Source organism: Pseudorca crassidens, chromosome 9 (assembly GCF_039906515.1).
Source record: "Pseudorca crassidens isolate mPseCra1 chromosome 9, mPseCra1.hap1, whole genome shotgun sequence".
NCBI classification, from domain to species: Eukaryota; Metazoa; Chordata; class Mammalia; order Artiodactyla; family Delphinidae; genus Pseudorca; species Pseudorca crassidens.
Genome location: NC_090304.1, coordinates 41,611,824 through 41,629,606, shown reverse-complemented (window position 1 = coordinate 41,629,606; position 17,783 = coordinate 41,611,824).

Genomic DNA, 17,783 nt, shown 5'->3' with positions numbered 1-17,783 from the left:
GGAGAGAGCAGAGCTAGAACTGCAGAGAAACCAGAGTCAGAGCCCTGATTATCCCATGCCTGGAGGCTGCTCTACTTCAAGCCTTCCTATTATAGAAGATGAAGAATCTCCTTACTGTTTATGCCAGTTTGAGTTAAGTTTTCTGTTCCCTGGTACTTAAAGGTTTCTTAACTGTGACAATAAAAATAATAGCAGCTAACATTTCTTGAGCATTACCTTGTGCCAGGCCCAGTCCTTCAATTTGTAGTTTCAGTTAATGTTCTCAGCAATCTCATGAAGCAAATAAAACTATGTCCTTATTTGTAAGATGTGACTTTCCCCAAGATCATATGGTTAGTAAGTGGCAGAAGCAAAATTTTTCACAGCTCAGTGCCTGCACTCATAATCAGTATGATAGTTCAATCAATATGCAAGGCAGAGAAATAAAAAGAGGAAGGGTTATGTGAAGCAGCCGGAGGAAGAGGCAGGGGAAAATCAAGTTGCTGCTAACAAAAGGGGGAGAGGCAAAAACCAACACAAGTCCTCCATGGAGGAAATGTACTACACATTAATAATTACATGACAAGGCTATGAGTGATGCATGTCTTAAGAGCTTATAGTCAACGACTAGGTGGGAGAAATGAATCACTTCAAGGACATCTGTCCAGAAACATCTCCTGGAAGGAAGCCTATGAACTAGGCCTTGATGCATGGGTGTGATTATGTTAGGTGAGGAGAAGAAGGCCTTTCCAGTACATGGAAAGGGGTGAACAAAAGAAGGGACATGAGGGTCCTTTGGAGATTTTCCTCGTTTGGTGGGAACTTTTGGGAACTAAATCTGGAATTTAGCTGGGGGCTAGATCCATAGATGACAGTCTGCTGAAGCACTAATCCTTTACTCAGATTTTTTCCATTTTTGAACTCAAAGAAGAGAATACTAATTTTGATAGGTCCAGGCGTAGGATTATTCTCCCCACATTACCAGTGGGGTAACCCAGGTCCAGTGCAAGAAGGACCTGCAGAGGGGTCATCCCACCCAGAGACAGAGCAGCACAAAACGCCCAGTGTTCTGCCAAGGACTGTGCCCCCCACAGACTGAGCAACCACCCACAGCAAAACCAAGTCTACGGTTAGAAATCACCAGGACAACAGCTGTGACTCAGCCGCATAACCAGCCCCCAAGGAAACCTTTGGAGGGAACTCTGGGAACAACCATCCAGGCTGAGAGAAGGTATCTGACTTGCATGATGGCTAAGAGCAAAGACTCTGGAGTCAGAAAGGCCTGGTTTTGAATCTGTTTCATGACCTCGGATGATACCTTAGACAAATTAAATAACTTCTCAGAGCTTTAGTTTCCTCATCTGTAAAACAAACTGGAGAACAGTACCTACCTCACAGGATGGTTAATGAGGTCTGAATGAGGTCACGTAATGCATATTAAGAATTTAGCACAGGGCTTCCCTGGTGGCGCAGTGGTTAAGAATCTGCCTGCCAATGCAAGGGACATGGGTTCGAGCCCTGGCCTGGGAAGATCCCACATGCCGTGGAGCAACTAAGCCCGTGTGCTACAACTACTGAGCCTGCGCTCTAGAGCCCGCAAGCCACAACTACTGAGCCCACGTGCCACAACTACTGAAGCCTGCATGCCTAGAGCTCCACAACGAGAAGCCACGACAATGAGAAGCCCGCGCACCGCAACGAAGAGTAGCCCCCCACTCACCACAACTAAAGAAAGCTTGTGCACAGCAACAAAGACCCAACACAGCCAAAAATAAATAAATAAATAAATAAATAAATTTATTAAAGAATTTAGCACAACGTCTATTCCAGAGAGCGTTCCATAAATGTGAGTTTGAGGGTGGTACAATGTGATGTAGGCCCTAGAGTCAGACAGACTTCCAGAGGTCAAATCCTGGCTCCACTACAACTACTGTATTTCATTAATTCTGTAATGTATGCTCCCCACCCCCACCCCCTTATTTTAAACATCTCTGCATCAAAGCATCTTAGCACTGTAACATGGTTTAATTGCCAATGTCTCTTAGCAGCACAAGAGACAATAGTGAGACTTACAATCAACGTCTTACATTGGGCAGATAACAATCTTTCGGTACTTCAGTTTTTTCAGTTGTAAAATGGGGATAACAATAGTATTTACAAGGTTGTCAGGAGGGGTAAATTAGATTTATTCTGCAAATTTCTGGCACATAGTGAGGGCTTAATAAATTCCATGTATTGCTACTATCTTTATGACTATTACCCAGATGAGATAATAGGGGTGGGAGGAGCCACATGGGCTGAGGTGCCAGAGGCAGAAGCAGCCCGAGGGGGTGTGCAGAAGTGAAGGTAAGTATCAGAGGGGCAGTGTCAATTCTCAGATTCAGGAGGGGAGTGTGAGGAGCAGTAGGAAGCCACACAAGAAGCCAATGGGGTGCAAGGTGGATCAGGGCATTTGGTTTTCAGATGAAGACTGGAAACAACGCTGGGGTACCCAGGCCCAGTGGGGATGGGATGGTGAGTTAAAAGGGCTGGTCAGGCTGGGCTGCTGCTCTACTTGATTTCTTTGAACTCTCATGTTCTCTAACTATAATAGCCATCATTTATTAAGTGCCACAGTGCTGCCAGGCACTGTGCTAGTTGATAAGTCCTATCTCATAAAATCCTGTTGTCAACTCTATGAGATAATTTTATTAGGTCAATTTTATAGAAGAAACCAAAGCTCAAAGAGGTGCTTTAATGTGTTCAAAGCCACATGGCTATTACAAGCCAGAGCTGGAATTTGAATTAGGTTTTTTGACTTTACAGCCAGTCCCGAAGTCCCCCTGCTATACTGCCTCTTGAACTACACTCTCCACCATCTCTCCGTGTGTTGACAAGTAATTTTCCTCTCTCCTCACTTCCACTCCTCCTTCTTCCCCCTACAGGTCTCCACCTCCCCAGCCCACAAATGCCAAGCTCACAAGTCATCTGTTTTGCCAAAATTCTGTTCTGATTTGATAAACTCTGGCCGGGCCAGCTCACTCAGCATGATTCAGCCAGAGAGAATAGCGAGGCTGCATGCTTGGCATACCCATCGTCTGAGCTCAGGCAGAATGGGCGGCGCAGGAACCTCAGCCTGACAGATGGCTCCACTCGGCTGTCTCCCCGGGCCCGATGCCAGGGGCAGCGCTCGCTCTCTGCAGGGGGGAGGGTGGGCGCCAGGTCCTGTGATTCTCACATGCGTGGCTGGTGTGCGCGCCTGTGGTTACATATGGAGCATGCGTGGGCCAGGCTGTGTGCCACCTAGGTTGCATATTTGTATGTGGCCGGTTTGTGTGGGCATGTGTATCTGTGTGCATGCAGATGAATGGGTATGTGTGTGCCTGGCTGCATGTTTCTGGGTGTGTATGCAGAGGTGTGTGTGTGCATTTGAATTTTGAGTTTGCATTCATTCTGGTATGTGTGCTCAAGAACGTGAAATGTTGAGAGGGACGGAGAGAAAGAGAGAGAGGACGGTCCTATGCCTTGAGAAGTCAGCCTTTTGAACGTCCCTGCTTGCAGTGGAGAGCTCCTGCACACAGCCCCCTCCAGCTCTCTCCTCATCCCAGAACTGAGTGACATGAGTTGCAGTGGGAAGTCATCCCATTCCCAGGGTGAAGTTTAAGCTCTGAACTGAGCTTCAGGTTTCTGAAAACAACTTCCTGGCTACGGTTTCTCTCGAAGGTAGAGGTACTTAAATTCTTGTGAATCCGGCCCCCTCTGAAAATCTGTTAACTAGAATGGATCTCCTTTTAAGGAAAATATCCTCAAAACATATAATTTCACATATAATATAGAGAGCTCAAGGGGCCCTCCAAAGCCTATTGTGGACTTCTCTGGGAGGGAGAATGCTTAGGGTTTGGAAGGGTTGAAATAGAACCAGGAGAGAGAGATTCCCTGGAGGCTAACAGTGAATAAAATTTTTTAAATGAGGAAGTGATCATTAGTGTCAAGGGCTAGAAACAAGTCTAGTAAGGGGAAGATTGATTTAAAATCATGCAAAGTCAAAAGATAGAAAGAAAACTATAAGGAAATATGAAATACACAAAACACTAACCAGAGTTATTACTATAGGGGAATTATGGGAGTTTTTATATTCTTTTTCACATGTGTTATCTAAGTATTCCCAGACCAATCCAATGAGTGTGTACCAAATTTGCACAATAAGAGAGAATACCTGGGGGAAATTTTGGAGGCTATTGGAATAGATGACTTCCACTTCCAGCCAAGATGGCATAACAGGCACTAGATTTAGCCTCTTGCCTAAAATAATTATAAAACAAGACAAAATATATGAAATGACTGTTTTTAGATATTGGACAACAAGCAATGGAGGGCACTGATTCCTGAAAGTGGGAGGGAAAAAAGGAGTCCTAATACTAGAAATATATACTAGATAGGACTAACAGATTAGACACTGAGGAAGAAAATACAGACATACCTCAGAGACGCTGTAGGTTCAGTTCCAGACCACCACAATAAAGCGAGTATCTCAATAAAGCGAGTCACATGCATTTTTTCGTTTCCCAGTGCATATAAAAGTTATGTTTACACTCTACTGCAGTCTACTAAGTGTGCAATAGCATTATGTCTAAAAAAACAATGTACATACCTTAATTAAAAATCGCTTTATTGCTAAAAAAATGTTAACCATCATCCAAGCCTTTGGCAAGTCATGTTGGTTACATCAAAGATCACTGATCACAGATCACCGTAACAAACATAATTATGAAAAACTTTGAAATATTGTGATAATTACCAAAATGTGACACACAGACATGAAGTGAGCAAATACTGTTGGAAAAATGTCATCAATAGAATTTCTTCATGCAAGGTTGCCACAAAACTTCAATTTGTAAAATGCACAATATCTGTGAAGCACAATAAAGTGAAGCACAATAAAATGACGTATGAGTGAATTTGAAAACATAACAATAGAAATTAAACACAGGAAAAATCACTGAAAAAAATATGGAGCATCATTGAGCTACTAGAAAACTTCCAGGGGCCAAATATATGTATAATTTGAAATCCTGAAAAAGGATGAGAAGAGGACAGAAGAAATATTTAAAGAATGAATGCCCCAAATTTTATACATTTGATGAAAGCTGTAAACCCACACACAGATCCAAGAAGCTTCATGAACCCCAAAGCAGAAGAAATACGTAGAAAACACACTAAGGATCAGTATCTCAAAAATGATATCAGCACTCTTACATTCATTGCAGCTTTATTCACAATAGCCAAGATATGGGAACAACCAAAATGTTCATTAACGGGATATTATTCGGCCTTAAAAAAGAAGGAAATTCTGCTATTTGTGACAATATGGATGAACTTGGAGAACATTAGTCTAAGTGAAATAAGCCAGACACAGAAAGACAAATACTGCATAATATCACTTACATGTGGAATCTAAAAAAGTTGAACTCATAGAAGCAGAGTAGAGAGGCGGAAATAAAGAGATGTTGGTCAGGGGCTTCCCTGGTGGCACAGTGGTTAAGAATCCGCCTGCCAATGCAGGGGACACCAGTTTGATCCCTGGTCGGGGAAGATCCCACATGCCACAGAGCAGCTAAGCCCGTGGGCCACAACTACTGAGCCTGCACTCTAGAGCCCGCAAGCCACGACTACTGAGCCCACGTGCCACAGCTACTGAAGCCTGTATGCATAGAGCCCATGGTCTGCAACAAGAGAAGCCACCGCAATAAGAAGCCGGCACACTGCAACAAAGAGTAGCCCCTGCTCTGCGCAACTAGAGAAAGCCCGCGCGCTGCAACAAAGACCCAGCGCAGTCAAAAATAAAATAAATAAAATTGAAAAAAAAAAAAAAAGAGATGTGGTTCAAAGTTTCAGGTGTACCAGGATGAATAAGTTTTTGGGATGTAATGTACAGCATGGTGACTATAGCTAATAACACTATATTGTGTATTTGAAATTTCCTAAGAGAGTAGATCTTAAAAGTGTTGTCATCACTCTCACACACACACACACAAAAGGTAACTATGTGAGGTGATGGAGTTGTTAATTAGCTTGATTGTAGTAATTATTTCACAATATATATGCATATCAGAACATCACATTGTACACCTTAAATATTTACAATTTTCATTTGTCAATTATACCATAATAAATCTGGAGAAAAAAAGAAAACACACTAAGGTAGAGCATAATAGTTATAACAATGATAAAGAAAAAATCTTCAAATGGCTAGAGAAAAAAAATGTTGCATACAGAGGTATAAAGATAATGACAACAGATGTCTCATGTGAAATGATGCAAGCCACAGGAGAGTAACATTACATTTTTAATGTGCTGAAAAAAAAGTGTCAACCTAGACTTCCACACCTAGAAAAAATATCTTTCAAAAATAAAGGAAATCAACATTTACTATGAAGCCACAGTTATCAAGAGATGGTGGTATTGGCCATATGATGTCACTTATATGTGGAATCTAAAATATGACACAAATGAATTTATCTATGAAATGGACTCACAGACATAGAGAACAGACTTGTGGTTGCCAAGGGGGTAGGGGGTGGGAGAGAGATGGATTGGGAATTTGGGATTAGCAGATGCAAACTATTATATATAGAACGGATAAACATAAGGTCCTACTATATAGCCCAGGGAACTATATTCAATATCCTGTGGTAAACCATAATCGAAAAGAATATGAAAAAGAATATATATATATATATGTGTGTGTGTGTGTGTGTGTAACTGAATCACTTTGCTGTACAGCAGAAATGAACACAACAGTAATTAATAAAACATTTAGTTGTAAATCAACTATACTTGAATAAAATAAATTAAAAGAAAAAAAGAGATGATGGTATTGGCACGAAGATACACATTTAGATCAATGGAACTGAAATAATAGTCCAGAAGTAAAACCTTACATTTATGGTCAAGAACAATTCAGTGGGGGAAAGGATAGTCTTTTCAGCAAATGGTGCTGAGACAATTGAATATCCACATGCAAAAAAATTAACTCAGGCACTTACTTTACACTATACACAAAATTTATTCAAATGGATCATATACCTAGATGTAAGAGCTAACATTATAAGACTTCTAAGAGAAAGTTTAGGAGAAAATCTTCATGGCCTTGGGTTGGGTAAAGAGTTTTTAGAAACGACACTAAAATCATGAACCTAAACGAAAAACTGATAAATTGGACTTCATCAAAATAAAAAACTTTTGTGCCTCAAAGACACCATCAAGAAAATGAAAAGACAAGCCATAGGTTGGGATAAAATACTTGCAAATAATACATCTGATAAAGGACTTGTATCTAAAATATATAACGGGGCTTCCCTGGTGGTGCAGTGGTTAAGAATCCGCCTGCCAATGCAGGGGACATGGGTTCAAGCCCTGGTCCGGGAAGATCCCACATGCCGCGGAGCAACTAAGCCAGTGTGCCACAACTACTGAGCTTCCGCTCTAGAACCCGTGAGCCACAACTACTGAGCCCATGTGCCACAACTACTGAAGCCTGTGCGCCTAGAGCCTGTGCTCTGCAACAAGAGAAGCGACCTTAATGACAGGCCTGCACACCGCAACGAAGAGTAGCCTCCTCCGCTCGCTACCACTAAAAAGAAAGCCCGCATACAGCAATGAAGACCCAAGGCAACCAAAAATAAATAAATAGATAAATAAATTAAAATATATATATATATATAAAGAACTCTTAGAACTCAATAATAGAAACAAACCAATTTTGAAATTGGCAAAAAATTCTGAGAGACATTTTACCAAAGAAGATAAACAAATGGCTGATGAGCACATGAAAAGATGCTCTATATCATTTGTCAATCGTGTAAAACTTAAAACCACAATGAGAAGCCAATGATGTACTCACCAAAAGGGCAATAATAAAAAAGATATGCAACACCAAGTGTTGGGGAAGATGTGCAGAAATTGGAACCCCCTGCATTGCTGGTGGGAATGTACAATAAAATGGTACAACCACTTTGGAAAACAGTTTTTCTGTTTCTCAAAAAGTTAATCACAGGGCTTCCCTGGTGGCGCAGTGGTTGAGGGTCCGCCTGCCGATGCAGGGGACGCGGGTTCGTGCCCTGGTCCGGGAAGATCCCACATGCCACAGAACAGCTGGGCCCGTGAGCCATGGCCACTGGGCCTACGCGTCCGGAGCCTGTGCTCCGCAAGGGGAGAGGCCACAACAGTGAGAGGCCCGCATACCACAAAAAAAAAAAAAAAAAAAGGTTAATCACAAACTTACCACACAACACAGAAATTCTATTTCTATAAATCTACCCAAGATAAATGAAAACTTATGTCCACGCAAAGACATGTATGCAAATTTTCATAGCAGTATTATTCATAAGGCCCAAAATGGAAACAATCTAAATGTTCATCAACTGGTGAATAAACAAAATGTGGCATATCCATGTAATGGAATATTATTATTTAAAAGGAATGAACTATTAATACATACTACAACATGGATGAACCTCAAAAACATGCTAAGTGAAAGAAGCCAGAAGTAAAAACTACCTATATGATTCTATATATATGAAATACCTAGAAAGAGCAAACTTAAAGAGATAGAAAGTAAATTAAATGGTTGCCTAGGTCTGAGGTAGAAGTATAGATTAATTATTAAATGGGCATTGGGGAACTTTTTAAAGTGATGGGAAATGTTCTAAAATTGGATTACGGTGATTATTCCCCTAATTTACCAAATCACTGAAATTTTACATTTCCAATGGGTGAATTTTGTGGTACTTAAACTACACCTCAATAAACCTGTTTCAAAGAAACAAAGAAGAAATAAAGACTTTTGGACATAAAAAAGTGGAAAAAAGTCATTATCAGCAAACCAGCACTAGAAAAAAGGTTAAAGGAACTACTCCAGCAAAAGGAAAATCATACCAGGTGGAAATCTGGATCTACATAAAGGAATAAAGAGTAGTAGAAATAAAAATATATGAGTGTATTAGTTATCTATTGCTGTGTAACAAATTACTCCAAACCTTAATGGCTTAAAACAACAAACATTTATCTCACTGTCTCTATGGGTCAGTCTTGGGAGACAATTCTCCATTGCATATCTGCACATCTTGTATCAACTTTGTTCCATACTATCTTTTTAAGGATGTTTGTATAGTAAAGAGCCTAGGAAGATGGAGAAGGTGTCTTCCTCCATGGCAGAGGGCAGATTTTTTTCTTGTTCCATCTAATAAGAAAATGTCTTTGTCTTGGGCAAAGGTTGAGCTGGTTTGCTGGCAGCCTCCAGCTTTTAACCATACACTATGAATGTCAAAGTTGATTTCAGGATGTTTTTTCTTGTGCACTCTAAACACAAACTTAAATAGTTACTATTATGTTATTATGCTCCAAGAAATACCTATCCCAGGAGCTGGGGGGTACAAAAATGGAAAAGACTGTCTAGTGGGAGCAAGGGTAAATGTTGGAGGAGAGAACTTCAAAGTAGAGAAATACACTGCATAGCAGGACATGGTCTGATAAAGGCTCTTTGGTGTGCAAGACTGTGGCTAACTTAGCTGAGGGAACCAGAGCTTCCTGTCCCTTGGAGATGACCTGAAGATAGGATTATGCTAAAAGCTGACATGGGTCCTTGTGTGACAAGAGAAACCATAGTGTGGCACCCACAGAGCCATTGCCCTACTGTCATTCAAGCTTAAAGGAAACAAACCCACATACAGGTCATGACACCAGTGATGGTGAGAACATCCTTGGGTGTCCCAACAGCTTGGAAATGAAATTTCCAAGAAGGCAGAAAATAAAGAGAACTTGTTGGTTTTATTATTTTTTATTATAATTATAAAAGTAATGTGTGCTTATTATAAAAATTTTGAATAATAGAGAATATAAAGTTGTAAATAAAACCCTTTCCCTGCCAATCCCACTCTTGAGAGACACCTAATATAAAACAATAATCCCTTGCCCTGCCTCTCCCCTCCCCATTCCCCTAAGTCTCCTTCCCCAGAGGTAACAATTTTAGACCCTTAGCTGTTAACAATTGCCTTGTTTTTTTCATATGCTTAATTTTCTTTGTAATTATTACCTATAGCTAACTCTTCTGATAAATTCCAATAATCTTTCACTACAGTATTCTTCGTGGTCAATGGCATCAGGTAGTCTATCAGTTCAAATTTTTCTCCTGAAGACAGCCCTCTTGGAGACCTTCATTTTCCTATGGGAACTGTTTGCACTCTAGCCCTCATGCTCAGATCTCTTCCTGGGACCTTCCTTCCCTGTCATCCTGGGAATTCTTTTTTTTTTTTTTTTTTTTTTAACTTTTCCTGAGTTGGAGTCCCTGTTGCCTAGAATTGGTATCTTCCTCTTTCTTGGGTTACACCCCTATTTGGGAGCTCACAGGTACCAATGGCTTCACAAGTTTTAGCCCAATGAGAGCCCACAATGTTGCTCTTTTGAATCACCTTGCTCTCATCAGGACTGGTTGTCCTCTACACCTAGTGCAAAGCTGTGATCCTAGGACTTCTCTTCACTGTCACCTCTCAGGTGCTCTTAATCTTCTTCTTTGTTGGAACTTCTGTTTTCTTGGCTAGTATTTTCTTATTTTAATGAGAAAGGGTGATTTCAGACATGGAATGCCTGAAAATGTCTTCATTCTGTCCTCACACTTGATTATAGTTTCACAGGGTATAGAATTCTCAGTCAGAAACTATTTGCCTATAGAATTTTTAAGGTGTTGCTCTATTCTGTTCTGGCTTCCAATGTTGCTGTTAAGAATCCTGAAGCCATTCTGATTCCTGGGTGTATGTAACCTATTGTTTCTTACTGGAAGCTTTTAGAATCTGAAAGTACACAATGATGTTCTGAATTTCCAGTTTCCAGTTTCCACATATGGATATATTTTCAGTCAATGTGCTAGATACTCTGTGAGTCCTTTCATTCTGGAAAAATGAGACCTTAAGTTATGGGAAGATTTCTTGAATTATTTCTTTTATGATTTCTTTCCCTCAGTTACTCCTGTTCTTTGAGTGCCTATTATTTGAATGTCAGAATTGTGGACTTGTCCTTTAATTTTCTTATCTTTTCTCTCCCACCATCCATCTCTGAATTTTCCCCTTACTTTCTGGGAGGTTTTTTCAGTTTTAACTTCCTGCCTTCCTATTGAATTTTTCATTTCTGCTATCATGGTTTCAGTTTCCACAGGCCCTGTTTTGTTCTCTGAATGTTCCTTTATTGAAAAATAGCAATTCTTCTCTTATCTCTTTGAGCATATTAATGATAGTGATTTAGAAGTTTTCCTTTTCCTGTGTTATCTTTCTTTCCTTTAAGTTACTTTTATCTGCTTGTTCGTTTTGGTCTTTATCTTTCCTGTTAGAGGTTTCATTCAGATGTTTGTTAATTTTTGACTGTCTGCTCTGGTTGAAGAAGGGACACAAGATAGATTCAAAGCTTTGAGCACATGGGTGAGGCTTGCTGGAGTTACACTGTGGGATGATCTGACTAGGCCATTTGTCGGGCAGCCCCCCAGTGCCAGCATGCTCTATTTGTTTCCCCTTTGGCTGATCAGATCCTTCAGAAAAAATGTTTTAATCATCTGTTCAGAGGGTAGATACCTGGCTGCTTGTCTTCTGGGAGCCAGGAAGGGAAAGAGAGCTAGGAGGTCTCAACATTCAGCTTCACTAGACATATATTTATTAGGCCACAACTGTACCATGCAGCCCTTAATACAGGGAGTCTTCTTTTTTTTATTTTCTTAATTTTTCTTTTTTTTTTTGTCTGCGTCGGGTCCTAGTTGAGGCACACAGGATCTTCGCTGAGGCATGCAGTTTTCTCTCTAGCTGCGGCGTGCGGGTTTTCTCTCTCTAGTTGTGGTACATGGGCTCCAGGAAGCATGGGCTTCTGTAGTTTGTGGCATGTGGGTTCTCTCATTGAGGCACAAGAGCTCAGTAGCTGTGGTGTGCGCGGGCTTAGTTGCCCTGCAGCATTGCGGGATCTTAGTTCCCCAACCAGGGATTGAACCCGTGTCCCCTGCATTGGAAGGCAGATTCTTTACTACTAACCACCAGGGAAGTCCCGTTCTTCTTCTCTTTAAAAAAATCCTTTCTAGACTGAAATAACCCAGCAGTCTTCCTCTAGAGTGGAGTAAAGGCAGTTACTCAGGGGAGATAAAACATGAAGGAGACTGTAAGAATCCATTTCTTAGGCAGTGTTCAATCAATTTTCTTAAATTTATCTCTCACTTCCTTTGTCCTCAGTTCCTGAATTTTTTGAAGATTCTGTGGTATAGACGAGGTTAGTTGTCTGCTTTTCCCTCTCTATGTGTAGGATTTCGTTTCTTAGATCTGCCAAGTCAGTTTACTACTTGTCCATCTGCGTTCCAGATTCCAAATTTTTATTCCTGCTGTCTCCTTTCCCCCTAACCTTGTGAATCTCTGTTATTATAAATCCCTTTACTGTGGTTTTAATGGGTTTTCAGGAGGGAGTAAAATTATATGTGTGCAGTCAATCCACCATCTTTAACTGAAAGTTCTTAAACACTTTATGTTAACTCATGGATGCAACTCTGAAGGCTGGAATTATTGTCCCCATTTTACATGTTAGAGGGAAATAACTTATCCAAGATCACACAGCAGGTACAGACTCGGGTCTGTCTTAAACATTTTCTATTTATATACAAGTATATAGGGCTTCCCTGGTGGCGCAGTGGTTGAGAGTTCGCCTGCCGATGCAGGGGACATGGGTTCGTGCCCCGGTCCGGGAGGATCCCACATGCCGTGGAGCGGCTGGCCCCGTGAGCCATGGCCGCTGAGCCTGCGCATCCGGAGCCTGTGCTCCGCAACGGGAGAGGCCACAACAGTGAGAGGCCTGCATACCGCAAAATAAATAAATAAATAAATAAAATAAAATATATACAAGTATATAGAACAGAAGTTGCAACCTGGAAACCTGCAGACAGACAAAGCCTATAGAGATCTTTGTTTGGCCCCCAGAGGATTTTTAAACCCAGGAAATTTCGCAAAAAAATCAAGCGTTTGGCTTTGCTTGAAAAACCCAAAGATCCGGACTTTCCTTGTGGCACAGTGGTTAAGAATCCACCTGCCAGTGCAGGGGACATGAGTTCGAGCCCTGGTGCAGGAAGATCCCACATGCCATGGAACAACTAAGCCCGTGTGCCACAACTACTGAGCCTGCACTCTAGAGCCCCTGAGCCACAACTACTGAGCCCGCGTGCCACAACTACTGAAGCCCACGCGCCTAGAGCCCATGCTCCACAACAAGAGAAGCCACCGCAATGAGAAGCCCATGTGCCTCAATGAAGAGTAGCCCCCGCTCACCACAACTAGAGAAAGCCTGTGCGCAGCAACAAAGACCCAATGGAGCCAAAAACAAATGAATAAAATAAATTAATTTAAAAAAAAAGGAAAAAGAAAAACCCAAAGATCTGGCAACAGTGGATTGCATTCCAGCAGGACAAAATCAGATGGAATGGAGTTGCATCTGCTCCCTTTAAATGTGGGACCCTCTCTCTAGTTTGCTACAGTTCCAGCACATCTTAGGCTTTACTGTTATACTCATGTATGTTACCTGCCTGGGTCCTGTTTTAATTTGCACATTTTATAAATTTTTAGTAAAAAAAAAGATGAGTCTTACTAGACAAACTGTTCTGAACCTTGCATTTTCACTTAATTTTAGTAAGTACCGCTTACTGTCTGTTTATCTGCCCCACTTACAGCTGTTGTCCTCTTACTATGCAAATGAATCAGATACACAAGTGAAGGCCTCCTGCAATCAGGTCCTTGCTACTTGAGCCTTTTTCCCCTTCACCCAGAGTTGACTGATCCAGGGATAGGCACCTAACCCAAGCTGAGACAATCAAATACTCTCCTGGGAATTTGAAAGTTGGACCATCAAAATTACCAGAGCTGCCCTCATTCCTTCCCTACAAGGTTTGGTTATTCAGTAATTCATTAGTTTCTATGAATGAACTGCCCCTTCCAATAAATTTCTTTTGCTTTTGCTTAAGCCAGAGTTGCATGCTCATTTCTTATAAACCCTTCTCCCCTTTTCCCTACTGATGCCACCACCCTTTCCAAGCTTTATAAAAGCAATACCATTAACACCTTCAAATTAAAACAGTTTTAATGAGATGCAACTATCATCACAATCAATTGTGGAACATTTTCATCACCCCAAAAGAAACTTTGTACCCATTAGCAGTCATTTCCTATTTCCCCTCAATGCCCCTCCACACTTAGCCCCAGGTAACCACGAATCTACTTGCTGTTTCTATAGATTTGCCTATTCTGGACCTTTCATATAAATGGAATCATAGAATAAGTGGTATTTTGTGACTGGCTTCTTTCATTTTGCATAATGTTTTCGAGGTTCAGCCAAGCTGCACTCTGTGTCAGGATTTCATTTCTTTTTATTGCCAAATAATATTCTATTGTATGGATATACCATATTTTGCTTATCTATGTTTTTATTTATTTATTTATTTTTGGCAGCGTTGCTGCGAGTGCGTTTTCCCTAGTTGCAGTGAGGCGGGGCTACTCTTCGTTGTGGCGCATGGGCTCTAGGCGTGCAGGCTTCAGTAGTTGTGGCATGCGGGCTCAGTAGCTGTGGCTCGCGGGCTCTAGAGCGCAGGCTCAGTAGTTGTGGTGCATGGGCTCAGCTGCTCCAAGGCATGTGGGATCTTCCTGGACCAGGGATCCAACCTGTGTCCCCTGCATTGGCAGGTGGATTCTTAATGACTGCGGCACCAGGGAAGTCCCTTGCTTATCTGTGTTGATGGATGTTTAGGTTCTTTCTACTTTTTGGCTATTATGAATAATGTTGCTGTGAACATCCATGTACAAGTGTTTGTGTGAATGTATTTTCATTTCTCTTGAATTTATACCTAGGAATGGAATCACTGGGTCATATAGTAACTTGATGTTTAACTTTCTGGGGAACTGCTAGACTTTTCCAAAGCAGCAGCACCATTTTACATTCCTACCAGCAGTGTATGAGGATTCCAGTTTCTCTAATTCCTTGTTAACACTTATTATATCTGTCCTTTTGATTACAGTTATCTTAGTGGGTGTGAAGTGGTGTCTCAATGTAGTTTTGTTTTGCATTTCCTTGATGTCTAATGATGTTGATCATCTTTTCATGTGCTTATCGGCCATTTGTGTATCTTTTTTGGAGAAATGTCTGTTTAGATCCTTTGCCCATTTTTTAATTGGGTTGCCTTTTTATTATTGTGTTGTAAGAGTTCTTTATATATTCGGGTTACAAGTCCCCTATCAGATATATGATTTGTAAACATTTTCTCACATTCCATGGGTTGCCTTTCACTTCCTTCATGGTGACCTTGGAGGTACAAAAGTTTTAAGTTTTGAAGAAGCTTAATTTGTCTATTTTTTTGTCACTTGTAATAAATAACATTTCAACATATACTCTTCCAGATATTTTCTATGTATTTGAACAAGTATGAGATGATGTATACTTCGTTGCTTTATGTACTTAATAAATTGTGAACAATTTCCATGACTGTACATCATTATTGCTTCATAGTATACATTGCATGAATTTACCAGTCTGTTTAAGCGGTTGCCTAGAGATAGACATTTAGGTCATTTCCAATATTTTGCTATTATAAGCAATCCTTGTACAAGCATCTTTGCATACATGCCTAAATTACTTGATGGGTGAAACCAAGACTGAGGCTTGTGACAGAGGCGTGATGAAGGTCAAAGAGGAGGAGAGCTCATCAATCTTGTATTGAGTAAAGTGTAAGCTGTGTAAAGAAGAAAACTTGAAGGTAAATCTGGAAAGATAGATTGCAGCTAAATCGCGGATGGTCTCAAATGTCAGTTTGTTAAGCTTAGATTTGGAAAGCCATAGAAGACTTTTAAGTGGGGTTTTGACTTGATAAGAGCCATTCGATTTCACTTTGATAGTGTGAGAAAAAAGCTGACCTCCAAAACCTATGTTCTAGAGAAATTGGAGGAAAACCAAGAGATGCTAGTATCATAGCAGCCAGAAGGGAAGAAGCTTCAAGAAGGGAGTAGCCAACTAGGTCATATGATACAGAGAAATCAAATTACATGATTTAGCAATAAAAGAATTGTGCCATTTGTCTGAGTAAAATGTCAGTGGAGGGACTTCCCTGGTGGTCCAGTGGGTAAGACTCTGCCCTCCCAATGCAGGGGCCCCGGGTTCGATCCCTGGTCGGGGAACTAGATCTCTCATGCGTACCGCAACTAGGAAGTCCACATGCCACAACTGAGTCCACATGCTGCCACAAGAAGTCCACATGTTGCAACTAAAAGATCCCACATGCTGCAATTAAGACCCAGCGCAGCCAAAATAAATAAATAAATAATAAATATATTTTAAAAATGTGGATAGAGAGGAGAAGTCAGAGCTAAAAGCATGTCAGAAATAAAGTAATTCTTTTAAAAAAAAGCACACAGGAGGTGAGGAGGTAGAGGCAGTAAATGTATTAGTTAGGCTAGGCTATGACGTAGTGACAAACCACCCTCAAATTTCAGCACCTTACGGTGTTTCTTTCTTACACCCTATATATTGGACGGATTGCTCTACACTGTCACTTAGGAGCTCAGAGTGATAAGGCTCCATCACCTTGCAGTTGTAACTTTTGGAAGACAGAACCCCCTCCACAACTGCCTCAGCCATTGAAGAGCTCACTGGAAGGTCACATGCCAGCTACTCTATGCTTTGGTCCAGAATGAGATACCAGTCCTAGTCAAAGGAGCTGGGGAATGTGGAGAGTACCTGGAATATGGGGTGAGCACCACTATCCCTGATACAGGCAGTGCAGACTATATAAAATTTGTTATAAAAGGGAAGGAGAGAGATAAGGTAGTAGCTAGGGTGGCAGGAGATGAGTGGATTTTGTTTTTTGTTTTTCTGATTGCAAGAGAATTGAGTTTGTTGACAGGACAGGAGTGGATAAGCAATGGAGCCTACTACTGGTCCTGGAGAAGGTAGAAGGGGGAATGATGGGCTTCAGAAAGAAGACCTGGCCCTCTTTCTTTGAGATTGGCAGGAAGGAAGGGAAGGAAGTATAATTAGCTTATATGTGGGTGCATGAGCAGGAAACTGAGGAAGTTCACACCTGATATTTTTAGTTTCCTAAGAAGTAGGAAGCAAGTCAATTGCTAAAAGTGGTGCTAGTGGTGATACTGGTGGGAGGAATCAGAAGCAGGTTATCAGCATTTTGGAGTTTGGAGGCTCTTAAATCTATCTCCATCAGCCCTTGAGTGGACAATTACAATAGCTTCTTATCTGGTTTACTTACCTGCACTCAACCCTGTTAACATACTACTAGTGGGTTGACATTTTTTAAAAGACACGACAAATCAGAGGATGCCATCTTCTGCATAAAACCCTACAGTGGTTCAAAAATCCTTAAAATGGCCCAAAGATGTGGCTCACATTGACTTTCCCAACCTTGCCCTCCATCCCCTTTGTACACTCTCACAAGGTCCTCTTTCATTCACTTCGTCCTCTTGTCTCAGGCCCTTCACAGATACCCTTCCCACTACTTGGAAAGCCCTTCCATTCTGCTTCTGCTCCTTTCAGTGAGCTAATTTGAACTCTTCCTTTAGGCCGGAAATTAAATGTCACTTTCTCAGGGAGACCTTCCCTGACTCTTCAGACTAGGGTACCTCTTCCTATAGTATGCTCTTGTACTTGGAGTTTTTTCCTTTGCAGCACTCTTCACAACCATAATTATATGTTTGTATATAGTGGACAAGGTCTCTCTCTTCCTCTAGACTATAATTCTATGAAGGCAGGCACTGCATCTG